The following is a 15601-nucleotide window of genomic DNA, read 5'->3' on the forward strand; positions in this document are numbered from 1 at the left end:
ACAAATTATTTTGGCAAATTATTTTGGGAGGCAAATTATTTTGGCAAATTATTTTGGGAGGCAAATTATTTTGGAAAATTATTTTGGGAGGCAAATTATTTTGGGAGGCAAATTATTTTGGGAGGCAAATTATTTTGGCAGGCAAATTATTTTGGGAGGCAAATTATTTTGGCAAATTATTTTGGGAGGCAAATTATTTTGGCAAATTATTTTGGGAGGCAAATTATTTTGGGAGGCAAATTATTTTGGCAAATTATTTTGGGAGGCAAATTATTTTGGGAGGCAAATTATTTTGGCAAATTATTTTGGGAGGCCAAAACACTTTTGGTTGTTGAGAAACAGCTCCTAAAACATTATTTGACACTTTTGGTTGTTGAAAAACAGCTTCTAACCATTATTTGACACTTTGGTTGTTGAGAAACAGCTCCTAAAACATTATTTTACACTTTTGGTTATTGAGAAACAGCTCCTAAAACATTATTTGACACTTCTGGTTGTTGAAAAACAGCTTCTAACCATTATTTGACACTTTGGTTGTTGAGAAACAGCTCCTAAAACATTATTTTACACTTTTGGTTATTGAGAAACAGCTCCTAAAACATTATTTGACACTTTTGGTTGTTGAAAAACAGCTTCTAACCATTATTTGACACTTTGGTTGTTGAGAAACAGCTCCTAAAACATTATTTTACACTTTTGGTTATTGAGAAACAGCTCCTAAAACATTATTTGACACTTTTGGTTGTTGAAAAACAGCTTCTAACCATTATTTGACACTTTGGTTGTTGAGAAACAGCTCCTAAAACATTATTTTACACTTTTGGTTATTGAGAAACAGCTCCTAAAACATTATTTGACACTTTTGGTTGTTGAAAAACAGCTTCTAACCATTATTTGACACTTTGGTTGTTGAGAAACAGCTCCTAAAACATTATTTTACACTTTTGGTTATTGAGAAACGGCTCCTAAAACATTATTTGACACTTTTGGTTGTTGAAAAACAGCTTCTAACCATTATTTGACACTTTGGTTGTTGAGAAACAGCTCCTAAAACATTATTTTACACTTTTGGTTGTTGAGAAACAGCTCCTAAAACATTATTTTACACTTTTGGTTGTTGAAAAACAGCTTCTAACCATTATTTGACACTTTGGTTGTTGAGAAACAGCTCCTAAAACATTATTTTACACTTTTGGTTATTGAGAAACAGCTCCTAAAACATTATTTGACACTTTTGGTTGTTGAAAAACAGCTTTTAACCATTATTTGACACTTTGGTTGTTGAGAAACAGCTCCTAAAACATTATTTTACACTTTTGGTTATTGAGAAACAGCTCCTAAAACATTATTTGACACTTTTGGTTGTTGAAAAACAGCTTTTAACCATTATTTGACACTTTGGTTGTTGAGAAACAGCTCCTAAAACATTATTTTACACTTTTGGTTGTTGAGAAACAGCTCCTAAAACATTATTTGACACTTTTGGCAAATTATTTTGGGAGGCAAATTATTTTGGCAAATTATTTTGGGAGGCAAATTATTTTGGGAGGCAAATTATTTTGGCAAATTATTTTGGGAGGCAAATTATTTTGGGAGGCAAATTATTTTGGCAAATTATTTTGGGAGGCAAATTATTTTGGGAGACAAATTATTTTGGGAGGCAAATTATTTTGGCAAATTATTTTGGGAGGCAAATTATTTTGGAAAATTATTTTGGGAGGCAAATTATTTTGGCAAATTATTTTGGGAGGCAAATTATTTTGGGAGGCAAATTATTTTGGCAAATTATTTTGGGAGGCAAATTATTTTGGGAGGCAAATTATTTTGGCAAATTATTTTGGGAGGCAAATTATTTTGGCAAATTATTTTGGGAGGCAAATTATTTTGGGAGGCAAATTATTTTGGCAAATTATTTTGGGAGGCAAATTATTTTGGGAGGCAAATTATTTTGGGAGGCAAATTATTTTGGCAAATTATTTTGGGAGGCAAATTATTTTGGGAGACAAATTATTTTGGCAAATTATTTTGGGAGGCAAATTATTTTGGCAAATTATTTTGGGAGGCATATTATTTTGGGAGGCAAATTATTTTGGAAAATTATTTTGGGAGGCAAATTATTTTGGGAGGCAAATTATTTTGGCAAATTATTTTGGGAGGCAAATTATTTTGGCAGGCAAATTATTTTGGGAGGCAAATTATTTTGGGAGGCAAATTATTTTGGGAGACAAATTATTTTGGCAAATTATTTTGGGAGGCAAATTATTTTGGGAGGCAAATTATTTTGGCAAATTATTTTGGGAGGCAAATTATTTTGGCAAATTATTTTGGGAGGCAAATTATTTTGGCAAATTATTTTGGGAGGCAAATTATTTTACACTTTTGGTTATTGAGAAACAGCTCCTAAAACATTATTTGACACTTTTGGTTGTTGAAAAACAGCTTCTAACCTTTATTTGACACTTTGGTTGTTGAGAAACAGCTCCTAAAACATTATTTTACACTTTTGGTTGTTGAGAAACAGCTCCTAAAACATTATTTGACACTTTTGGTTGTTGAAAAACAGCTTCTAACCATTATTTGACACTTTGGTTGTTGAGAAACAGCTCCTAAAACATTATTTTACACTTTTGGTTATTGAGAAACAGCTCCTAAAACATTATTTGACACTTCTGGTTGTTGAAAAACAGCTTCTAACCATTATTTGACACTTTGGTTGTTGAGAAACAGCTCCTAAAACATTATTTTACACTTTTGGTTATTGAGAAACAGCTCCTAAAACATTATTTGACACTTTTGGTTGTTGAAAAACAGCTTCTAACCATTATTTGACACTTTGGTTGTTGAGAAACAGCTCCTAAAACATTATTTTACACTTTTGGTTATTGAGAAACAGCTCCTAAAACATTATTTGACACTTTTGGTTGTTGAAAAACAGCTTCTAACCATTATTTGACACTTTGGTTGTTGAGAAACAGCTCCTAAAACATTATTTTACACTTTTGGTTATTGAGAAACAGCTCCTAAAACATTATTTGACACTTTTGGTTGTTGAAAAACAGCTTCTAACCATTATTTGACACTTTGGTTGTTGAGAAACAGCTCCTAAAACATTATTTTACACTTTTGGTTATTGAGAAACGGCTCCTAAAACATTATTTGACACTTTTGGTTGTTGAAAAACAGCTTCTAACCATTATTTGACACTTTGGTTGTTGAGAAACAGCTCCTAAAACATTATTTTACACTTTTGGTTGTTGAGAAACAGCTCCTAAAACATTATTTGACACTTTTGGTTGTTGAAAAACAGCTTCTAACCATTATTTGACACTTTGGTTGTTGAGAAACAGCTCCTAAAACATTATTTTACACTTTTGGTTATTGAGAAACAGCTCCTAAAACATTATTTGACACTTTTGGTTGTTGAAAAACAGCTTTTAACCATTATTTGACACTTTGGTTGTTGAGAAACAGCTCCTAAAACATTATTTGACACTTTTGGTTGTTGAAAAACAGCTTCTAACCATTATTTGACACTTTGGTTGTTGAGAAACAGCTCCTAAAACATTATTTTACACTTTTGGTTATTGAGAAACAGCTCCTAAAACATTATTTGACACTTTTGGTTGTTGAAAAACAGCTTTTAACCATTATTTGACACTTTGGTTGTTGAGAAACAGCTCCTAAAACATTATTTTACACTTTTGGTTATTGAGAAACAGCTCCTAAAACATTATTTGACACTTTGGTTGTTGAGAAACAGCTCCTAAAACATTATTTTACACTTTTGGTTATTGAGAAACAGCTCCTAAAACATTATTTGACACTTTTGGTTGTTGAAAAACAGCTTTTAACCATTATTTGACACTTTGGTTGTTGAGAAACAGCTCCTAAAACATTATTTTACACTTTTGGTTGTTGAGAAACAGCTCCTAAAACATTATTTGACACTTTTGGCAAATTATTTTGGGAGGCAAATTATTTTGGCAAATTATTTTGGGAGGCAAATTATTTTGGCAAATTATTTTGGGAGGCAAATTATTTTGGGAGGCAAATTATTTTGGGAGGCAAATTATTTTGGCAAATTATTTTGGGAGGCAAATTATTTTGGGAGGCAAATTATTTTGGCAAATTATTTTGGGAGGCAAATTATTTTGGGAGACAAATTATTTTGGCAAATTATTTTGGGAGGCAAATTATTTTGGCAAATTATTTTGGGAGGCAAATTATTTTGGAAAATTATTTTGGGAGGCAAATTATTTTGGCAAATTATTTTGGGAGGCAAATTATTTTGGGAGGCAAATTATTTTGGCAGGCAAATTATTTTGGGAGGCAAATTATTTTGGCAAATTATTTTGGGAGGCAAATTATTTTGGCAAATTATTTTGGGAGGCAAATTATTTTGGCAAATTATTTTGGGAGGCAAATTATTTTGGGAGGCAAATTATTTTGGGAGGCAAATTATTTTGGCAAATTATTTTGGGAGGCAAATTATTTTGGGAGACAAATTATTTTGGCAAATTATTTTGGGAGGCAAATTATTTTGGCAAATTATTTTGGGAGGCAAATTATTTTGGGAGGCAAATTATTTTGTAAAATTATTTTGGGAGGCAAATTATTTTGGGAGGCAAATTATTTTGGGAGGCAAATTATTTTGGCAGGCAAATTATTTTGGGAGGCAAATTATTTTGGGAGGCAAATTATTTTGGGAGACAAATTATTTTGGCAAATTATTTTGGGAGGCAAATTATTTTGGGAGGCAAATTATTTTGGCAAATTATTTTGGGAGGCAAATTATTTTGGCAAATTATTTTGGGAGGCAAATTATTTTGGCAAATTATTTTGGGAGGCAAATTATTTTACACTTTTGGTTATTGAGAAACAGCTCCTAAAACATTATTTGACACTTTTGGTTGTTGAAAAACAGCTTCTAACCTTTATTTGACACTTTGGTTGTTGAGAAACAGCTCCTAAAACATTATTTTACACTTTTGGTTGTTGAGAAACAGCTCCTAAAACATTATTTGACACTTTTGGTTGTTGAAAAACAGCTTCTAACCATTATTTGACACTTTGGTTGTTGAGAAACAGCTCCTAAAACATTATTTTACACTTTTGGTTATTGAGAAACAGCTCCTAAAACATTATTTGACACTTCTGGTTGTTGAAAAACAGCTTCTAACCATTATTTGACACTTTGGTTGTTGAGAAACAGCTCCTAAAACATTATTTTACACTTTTGGTTATTGAGAAACAGCTCCTAAAACATTATTTGACACTTTTGGTTGTTGAAAAACAGCTTTTAACCATTATTTGACACTTTGGTTGTTGAGAAACAGCTCCTAAAACATTATTTTACACTTTTGGTTGTTGAGAAACAGCTCCTAAAACATTATTTGACACTTTTGGCAAATTATTTTGGGAGGCAAATTATTTTGGCAAATTATTTTGGGAGGCAAATTATTTTGGCAAATTATTTTGGGAGGCAAATTATTTTGGGAGGCAAATTATTTTGGCAAATTATTTTGGGAGGCAAATTATTTTGGGAGGCAAATTATTTTGGGAGGCAAATTATTTTGGCAAATTATTTTGGGAGGCAAATTATTTTGGGAGACAAATTATTTTGGCAAATTATTTTGGGAGGCAAATTATTTTGGCAAATTATTTTGGAAATTTATTTTGGGAGGCAAATTATTTTGGGAGGCAAATTATTTTGGCAAATTATTTTGGGAGGCAAATTATTTTGGCAGGCAAATTATTTTGGGAGGCAAATTATTTTGGGAGACAAATTATTTTGGCAAATTATTTTGGGAGGCAAATTATTTTGGGAGGCAAATTATTTTGGCAAATTATTTTGGGAGGCAAATTATTTTGGCAAATTATTTTGGGAGGCAAATTATTTTGGGAGGCAAATTATTTTGGCAAATTATTTTGGGAGGCAAATTATTTTGGCAAATTATTTTGGGAGGCAAATTATTTTGGGAGGCAAATTATTTTGGGAGGCAAATTATTTTGGCAAATTATTTTGGGAGGCAAATTATTTTGGGAGACAAATTATTTTGGGAGGCAAATTATTTTGGGAGGCAAATTATTTTGGGAGGCAAATTATTTTGGGAGGCAAATTATTTTGGAAAATTATTTTGGGAGGCAAATTATTTTGGGAGGCAAATTATTTTGGGAGGCAAATTATTTTGGCAGGCAAATTATTTTGGGAGGCAAATTATTTTGGGAGGCAAATTATTTTGGGAGACAAATTATTTTGGCAAATTATTTTGGGAGGCAAATTATTTTGGCAAATTATTTTGGGAGGCAAATTATTTTGGCAAATTATTTTGGGAGGCAAATTATTTTGGCAAATTATTTTACACTTTTGGTTATTGAGAAACAGCTCCTAAAACATTATTTGACACTTTTGGTTGTTGAAAAACAGCTTCTAACCTTTATTTGACACTTTGGTTGTTGAGAAACAGCTCCTAAAACATTATTTTACACTTTTGGTTGTTGAGAAACAGCTCCTAAAACATTATTTGACACTTTTGGTTGTTGAAAAACAGCTTCTAACCATTATTTGACACTTTGGTTGTTGAGAAACAGCTCCTAAAACATTATTTTACACTTTTGGTTATTGAGAAACAGCTCCTAAAACATTATTTGACACTTCTGGTTGTTGAAAAACAGCTTCTAACCATTATTTGACACTTTGGTTGTTGAGAAACAGCTCCTAAAACATTATTTTACACTTTTGGTTATTGAGAAACAGCTCCTAAAACATTATTTGACACTTTTGGTTGTTGAAAAACAGCTTCTAACCATTATTTGACACTTTGGTTGTTGAGAAACAGCTCCTAAAACATTATTTTACACTTTTGGTTATTGAGAAACAGCTCCTAAAACATTATTTGACACTTTTGGTTGTTGAAAAACAGCTTCTAACCATTATTTGACACTTTGGTTGTTGAGAAACAGCTCCTAAAACATTATTTTACACTTTTGGTTATTGAGAAACAGCTCCTAAAACATTATTTGACACTTTTGGTTGTTGAAAAACAGCTTCTAACCATTATTTGACACTTTGGTTGTTGAGAAACAGCTCCTAAAACATTATTTTACACTTTTGGTTATTGAGAAACGGCTCCTAAAACATTATTTGACACTTTTGGTTGTTGAAAAACAGCTTCTAACCATTATTTGACACTTTGGTTGTTGAGAAACAGCTCCTAAAACATTATTTTACACTTTTGGTTGTTGAGAAACAGCTCCTAAAACATTATTTTACACTTTTGGTTGTTGAAAAACAGCTTCTAACCATTATTTGACACTTTGGTTGTTGAGAAACAGCTCCTAAAACATTATTTTACACTTTTGGTTATTGAGAAACAGCTCCTAAAACATTATTTGACACTTTTGGTTGTTGAAAAACAGCTTTTAACCATTATTTGACACTTTGGTTGTTGAGAAACAGCTCCTAAAACATTATTTGACACTTTTGGTTGTTGAAAAACAGCTTCTAACCATTATTTGACACTTTGGTTGTTGAGAAACAGCTCCTAAAACATTATTTTACACTTTTGGTTATTGAGAAACAGCTCCTAAAACATTATTTGACACTTTGGTTGTTGAGAAACAGCTCCTAAAACATTATTTGACACTTTTGGTTGTTGAAAAACAGCTTCTAACCATTATTTGACACTTTGGTTGTTGAGAAACAGCTCCTAAAACATTATTTTACACTTTTGGTTATTGAGAAACAGCTCCTAAAACATTATTTGACACTTTTGGTTGTTGAAAAACAGCTTTTAACCATTATTTGACACTTTGGTTGTTGAGAAACAGCTCCTAAAACATTATTTTACACTTTTGGTTGTTGAGAAACAGCTCCTAAAACATTATTTGACACTTTTGGCAAATTATTTTGGGAGGCAAATTATTTTGGCAAATTATTTTGGGAGGCAAATTATTTTGGGAGGCAAATTATTTTGGGAGGCAAATTATTTTGGGAGGCAAATTATTTTGGCAAATTATTTTGGGAGGCAAATTATTTTGGGAGACAAATTATTTTGGCAAATTATTTTGGGAGGCAAATTATTTTGGCAAATTATTTTGGGAGGCAAATTATTTTGGAAATTTATTTTGGGAGGCAAATTATTTTGGAAAATTATTTTGGGAGGCAAATTATTTTGGCAAATTATTTTGGGAGGCAAATTATTTTGGGAGGCAAATTATTTTGGCAAATTATTTTGGGAGGCAAATTATTTTGGCAAATTATTTTGGGAGGCAAATTATTTTGGCAAATTATTTTGGGAGGCAAATTATTTTGGGAGGCAAATTATTTTGGGAGGCAAATTATTTTGGCAAATTATTTTGGCAAATTATTTTGGGAGGCAAATTATTTTGGGAGATAAATTATTTTGGCAAATTATTTTGGGAGGCAAATTATTTTGGCAAATTATTTTGGGAGGCAAATTATTTTGGGAGGCAAATTATTTTGGGAGGCAAATTATTTTGGCAAATTATTTTGGGAGGCAAATTATTTTGGCAGGCAAATTATTTTGGGAGGCAAATTATTTTGGGAGACAAATTATTTTGGCAAATTATTTTGGGAGGCAAATTATTTTGGGAGGCAAATTATTTTGGCAAATTATTTTGGGAGGAAAATTATTTTGGCAAATTATTTTGGGAGGCAAATTATTTTGGCAAATTATTTTGGGAGGCAAATTATTTTGGCAAATTATTTTGGGAGGCAAATTATTTTGGCAAATTATTTTACACTTTTGGTTATTGAGAAACAGCTCCTAAAACATTATTTGACACTTTTGGTTGTTGAAAAACAGCTTCTAACCTTTATTTGACACTTTGGTTGTTGAGAAACAGCTCCTAAAACATTATTTTACACTTTTGGTTGTTGAGAAACAGCTCCTAAAACATTATTTGACACTTTTGGTTGTTGAAAAACAGCTTCTAACCATTATTTGACACTTTGGTTGTTGAGAAACAGCTCCTAAAACATTATTTTACACTTTTGGTTATTGAGAAACAGCTCCTAAAACATTATTTGACACTTCTGGTTGTTGAAAAACAGCTTCTAACCATTATTTGACACTTTGGTTGTTGAGAAACAGCTCCTAAAACATTATTTTACACTTTTGGTTATTGAGAAACAGCTCCTAAAACATTATTTGACACTTTTGGTTGTTGAAAAACAGCTTCTAACCATTATTTGACACTTTGGTTGTTGAGAAACAGCTCCTAAAACATTATTTTACACTTTTGGTTATTGAGAAACAGCTCCTAAAACATTATTTGACACTTTTGGTTGTTGAAAAACAGCTTCTAACCATTATTTGACACTTTGGTTGTTGAGAAACAGCTCCTAAAACATTATTTTACACTTTTGGTTATTGAGAAACAGCTCCTAAAACATTATTTGACACTTTTGGTTGTTGAAAAACAGCTTCTAACCATTATTTGACACTTTGGTTGTTGAGAAACAGCTCCTAAAACATTATTTTACACTTTTGGTTATTGAGAAACGGCTCCTAAAACATTATTTGACACTTTTGGTTGTTGAAAAACAGCTTCTAACCATTATTTGACACTTTGGTTGTTGAGAAACAGCTCCTAAAGCATTATTTTACACTTTTGGTTGTTGAGAAACAGCTCCTAAAACATTATTTGACACTTTTGGTTGTTGAAAAACAGCTTCTAACCATTATTTGACACTTTGGTTGTTGAGAAACAGCTCCTAAAACATTATTTTACACTTTTGGTTATTGAGAAACAGCTCCTAAAACATTATTTGACACTTTTGGTTGTTGAAAAACAGCTTGTAACCATTATTTGACACTTTGGTTGTTGAGAAACAGCTCCTAAAACATTATTTGACACTTTTGGTTGTTGAAAAACAGCTTCTAACCATTATTTGACACTTTGGTTGTTGAGAAACAGCTCCTAAAACATTATTTTACACTTTTGGTTATTGAGAAACAGCTCCTAAAACATTATTTGACACTTTTGGTTGTTGAAAAACAGCTTTTAACCATTATTTGACACTTTGGTTGTTGAGAAACAGCTCCTAAAACATTATTTTACACTTTTGGTTGTTGAGAAACAGCTCCTAAAACATTATTTGACACTTTTGGCAAATTATTTTGGGAGGCAAATTATTTTGGGAGGCAAATTATTTTGGGAGGCAAATTATTTTGGCAAATTATTTTGGGAGGCAAATTATTTTGGCAAATTATTTTGGAAATTTATTTTGGGAGGCAAATTATTTTGGGAGGCAAATTATTTTGGCAAATTATTTTGGGAGGCAAATTATTTTGGCAGGCAAATTATTTTGGGAGGCAAATTATTTTGGGAGACAAATTATTTTGGCAAATTATTTTGGGAGGCAAATTATTTTGGCAAATTATTTTGGGAGGCAAATTATTTTGGCAAATTATTTTGGGAGGCAAATTATTTTGGGAGGCAAATTATTTTGGGAGGCAAATTATTTTGGCAAATTATTTTGGGAGGCAAATTATTTTGGGAGGCAAATTATTTTGGGAGGCAAATTATTTTGGCAAATTATTTTGGGAGGCAAATTATTTTGGGAGACAAATTATTTTGGCAAATTATTTTGGGAGGCAAATTATTTTGGGAGGCAAATTATTTTGGGAGGCAAATTATTTTGGGAGGCAAATTATTTTGGAAAATTATTTTGGGAGGCAAATTATTTTGGCAAATTATTTTGGGAGGCAAATTATTTTGGGAGGCAAATTATTTTGGCAGGCAAATTATTTTGGGAGGCAAATTATTTTGGGAGGCAAATTATTTTGGGAGACAAATTATTTTGGCAAATTATTTTGGGAGGCAAATTATTTTGGCAAATTATTTTGGGAGGCAAATTATTTTGGCAAATTATTTTGGGAGGCAAATTATTTTGGCAAATTATTTTACACTTTTGGTTATTGAGAAACAGCTCCTAAAACATTATTTGACACTTTTGGTTGTTGAAAAACAGCTTCTAACCTTTATTTGACACTTTGGTTGTTGAGAAACAGCTCCTAAAACATTATTTTACACTTTTGGTTGTTGAGAAACAGCTCCTAAAACATTATTTGACACTTTTGGTTGTTGAAAAACAGCTTCTAACCATTATTTGACACTTTGGTTGTTGAGAAACAGCTCCTAAAACATTATTTTACACTTTTGGTTATTGAGAAACAGCTCCTAAAACATTATTTGACACTTCTGGTTGTTGAAAAACAGCTTCTAACCATTATTTGACACTTTGGTTGTTGAGAAACAGCTCCTAAAACATTATTTTACACTTTTGGTTATTGAGAAACAGCTCCTAAAACATTATTTGACACTTTTGGTTGTTGAAAAACAGCTTCTAACCATTATTTGACACTTTGGTTGTTGAGAAACAGCTCCTAAAACATTATTTTACACTTTTGGTTATTGAGAAACAGCTCCTAAAACATTATTTGACACTTTTGGTTGTTGAAAAACAGCTTCTAACCATTATTTGACACTTTGGTTGTTGAGAAACAGCTCCTAAAACATTATTTTACACTTTTGGTTATTGAGAAACAGCTCCTAAAACATTATTTGACACTTTTGGTTGTTGAAAAACAGCTTCTAACCATTATTTGACACTTTGGTTGTTGAGAAACAGCTCCTAAAACATTATTTTACACTTTTGGTTATTGAGAAACGGCTCCTAAAACATTATTTGACACTTTTGGTTGTTGAAAAACAGCTTCTAACCATTATTTGACACTTTGGTTGTTGAGAAACAGCTCCTAAAACATTATTTTACACTTTTGGTTGTTGAGAAACAGCTCCTAAAACATTATTTTACACTTTTGGTTGTTGAAAAACAGCTTCTAACCATTATTTGACACTTTGGTTGTTGAGAAACAGCTCCTAAAACATTATTTTACACTTTTGGTTATTGAGAAACAGCTCCTAAAACATTATTTGACACTTTTGGTTGTTGAAAAACAGCTTTTAACCATTATTTGACACTTTGGTTGTTGAGAAACAGCTCCTAAAACATTATTTGACACTTTTGGTTGTTGAAAAACAGCTTCTAACCATTATTTGACACTTTGGTTGTTGAGAAACAGCTCCTAAAACATTATTTTACACTTTTGGTTATTGAGAAACAGCTCCTAAAACATTATTTGACACTTTTGGTTGTTGAAAAACAGCTTTTAACCATTATTTGACACTTTGGTTGTTGAGAAACAGCTCCTAAAACATTATTTTACACTTTTGGTTGTTGAGAAACAGCTCCTAAAACATTATTTGACACTTTTGGCAAATTATTTTGGGAGGCAAATTATTTTGGCAAATTATTTTGGGAGGCAAATTATTTTGGCAAATTATTTTGGGAGGCAAATTATTTTGGGAGGCAAATTATTTTGGCAAATTATTTTGGGAGGCAAATTATTTTGGGAGGCAAATTATTTTGGCAAATTATTTTGGGAGGCAAATTATTTTGGGAGACAAATTATTTTGGCAAATTATTTTGGGAGGCAAATTATTTTGGCAAATTATTTTGGGAGGCAAATTATTTTGGAAAATTATTTTGGGAGGCAAATTATTTTGGCAAATTATTTTGGGAGGCAAATTATTTTGGGAGGCAAATTATTTTGGCAAATTATTTTGGGAGGCAAATTATTTTGGGAGGCAAATTATTTTGGGAGGCAAATTATTTTGGCAAATTATTTTGGGAGGCAAATTATTTTGGGAGGCAAATTATTTTGGCAAATTATTTTGGGAGGCAAATTATTTTGGGAGGCAAATTATTTTGGGAGGCAAATTATTTTGGCAAATTATTTTGGGAGGCAAATTATTTTGGGAGACAAATTATTTTGGCAGGCAAATTATTTTGGCAAATTATTTTGGGAGGCAAATTATTTTGGGAGGCAAATTATTTTGGAAAATTATTTTGGGAGGCAAATTATTTTGGGAGGCAAATTATTTTGGCAAATTATTTTGGGAGGCAAATTATTTTGGCAGGCAAATTATTTTGGGAGGCAAATTATTTTGGGAGGCAAATTATTTTGGGAGACAAATTATTTTGGCAAATTATTTTGGGAGGCAAATTATTTTGGGAGGCAAATTATTTTGGCAAATTATTTTGGGAGGCAAATTATTTTGGCAAATTATTTTGGGAGGCAAATTATTTTGGCAAATTATTTTGGGAGGCAAATTATTTTACACTTTTGGTTATTGAGAAACAGCTCCTAAAACATTATTTGACACTTTTGGTTGTTGAAAAACAGCTTCTAACCTTTATTTGACACTTTGGTTGTTGAGAAACAGCTCCTAAAACATTATTTTACACTTTTGGTTGTTGAGAAACAGCTCCTAAAACATTATTTGACACTTTTGGTTGTTGAAAAACAGCTTCTAACCATTATTTGACACTTTGGTTGTTGAGAAACAGCTCCTAAAACATTATTTTACACTTTTGGTTATTGAGAAACAGCTCCTAAAACATTATTTGACACTTCTGGTTGTTGAAAAACAGCTTCTAACCATTATTTGACACTTTGGTTGTTGAGAAACAGCTCCTAAAACATTATTTTACACTTTTGGTTATTGAGAAACAGCTCCTAAAACATTATTTGACACTTTTGGTTGTTGAAAAACAGCTTCTAACCATTATTTGACACTTTGGTTGTTGAGAAACAGCTCCTAAAACATTATTTTACACTTTTGGTTATTGAGAAACAGCTCCTAAAACATTATTTGACACTTTTGGTTGTTGAAAAACAGCTTCTAACCATTATTTGACACTTTGGTTGTTGAGAAACAGCTCCTAAAACATTATTTTACACTTTTGGTTATTGAGAAACAGCTCCTAAAACATTATTTGACACTTTTGGTTGTTGAAAAACAGCTTCTAACCATTATTTGACACTTTGGTTGTTGAGAAACAGCTCCTAAAACATTATTTTACACTTTTGGTTATTGAGAAACGGCTCCTAAAACATTATTTGACACTTTTGGTTGTTGAAAAACAGCTTCTAACCATTATTTGACACTTTGGTTGTTGAGAAACAGCTCCTAAAACATTATTTTACACTTTTGGTTGTTGAGAAACAGCTCCTAAAACATTATTTGACACTTTTGGTTGTTGAAAAACAGCTTCTAACCATTATTTGACACTTTGGTTGTTGAGAAACAGCTCCTAAAACATTATTTTACACTTTTGGTTATTGAGAAACAGCTCCTAAAACATTATTTGACACTTTTGGTTGTTGAAAAACAGCTTTTAACCATTATTTGACACTTTGGTTGTTGAGAAACAGCTCCTAAAACATTATTTGACACTTTTGGTTGTTGAAAAACAGCTTCTAACCATTATTTGACACTTTGGTTGTTGAGAAACAGCTCCTAAAACATTATTTTACACTTTTGGTTATTGAGAAACAGCTCCTAAAACATTATTTGACACTTTTGGTTGTTGAAAAACAGCTTTTAACCATTATTTGACACTTTGGTTGTTGAGAAACAGCTCCTAAAACATTATTTTACACTTTTGGTTGTTGAGAAACAGCTCCTAAAACATTATTTGACACTTTTGGCAAATTATTTTGGGAGGCAAATTATTTTGGGAGGCAAATTATTTTGGGAGGCAAATTATTTTGGGAGGCAAATTATTTTGGCAAATTATTTTGGGAGGCAAATTATTTTGGGAGACAAATTATTTTGGCAAATTATTTTGGGAGGCAAATTATTTTGGCAAATTATTTTGGGAGGCAAATTATTTTGGGAGGCAAATTATTTTGGGAGGCAAATTATTTTGGCAAATTATTTTGGGAGGCAAATTATTTTGGCAAATTATTTTGGGAGGCAAATTATTTTGGCAAATTATTTTGGGAGGCAAATTATTTTGGCAAATTATTTTGGGAGGCAAATTATTTTGGGAGGCAAATTATTTTGGGAGGCAAATTATTTTGGGAGGCAAATTATTTTGGGAGGCAAATTATTTTGGCAAATTATTTTGGGAGGCAAATTATTTTGGGAGACAAATTATTTTGGCAAATTATTTTGGGAGGCAAATTATTTTGGCAAATTATTTTGGGAGGCAAATTATTTTGGGAGGCAAATTATTTTGGAAAATTATTTTGGGAGGCAAATTATTTTGGGAGGCAAATTATTTTGGCAAATTATTTTGGGAGGCAAATTATTTTGGCAGGCAAATTATTTTGGGAGGCAAATTATTTTGGGAGGCAAATTATTTTGGGAGACAAATTATTTTGGCAAATTATTTTGGGAGGCAAATTATTTTGGCAAATTATTTTGGGAGGCAAATTATTTTGGCAGGCAAATTATTTTGGGAGGCAAATTATTTTGGGAGACAAATTATTTTGGCAAATTATTTTGGGAGGCAAATTATTTTGGCAAATTATTTTGGGAGGCAAATTATTTTGGCAAATTATTTTGGGAGGCAAATTATTTTGGGAGGCAAATTATTTTGGCAAATTATTTTGGGAGGCAAATTATTTTGGGAGACAAATTATTTTGGCAAATTATTTTGGGAGGCAAATTATTTTGGGAGGCAAATTATTTTGGGAGGCAAATTATTTTGGAAAATTAT

General features: G+C 31.5%; 1 protein-coding gene across 4 annotated transcripts in view; it reads right to left on the reverse strand.

Annotated features, from left to right (window-relative positions):
* The window catches only part of LOC308328697 (spastin-like), a 175567-nt gene that overhangs the window by 62144 nt on the left and 97822 nt on the right, over positions 1-15601 (reverse strand). The gene's annotated exons all lie outside the window — the stretch shown is intronic.

The sequence above is a fragment of the Protomyctophum bolini genome, assembly GCF_963924005.1.
Source record: "Protomyctophum bolini genome assembly, chromosome: 14".
In the NCBI taxonomy this organism is placed as follows: Eukaryota; Metazoa; Chordata; class Actinopteri; order Myctophiformes; family Myctophidae; genus Protomyctophum; species Protomyctophum bolini.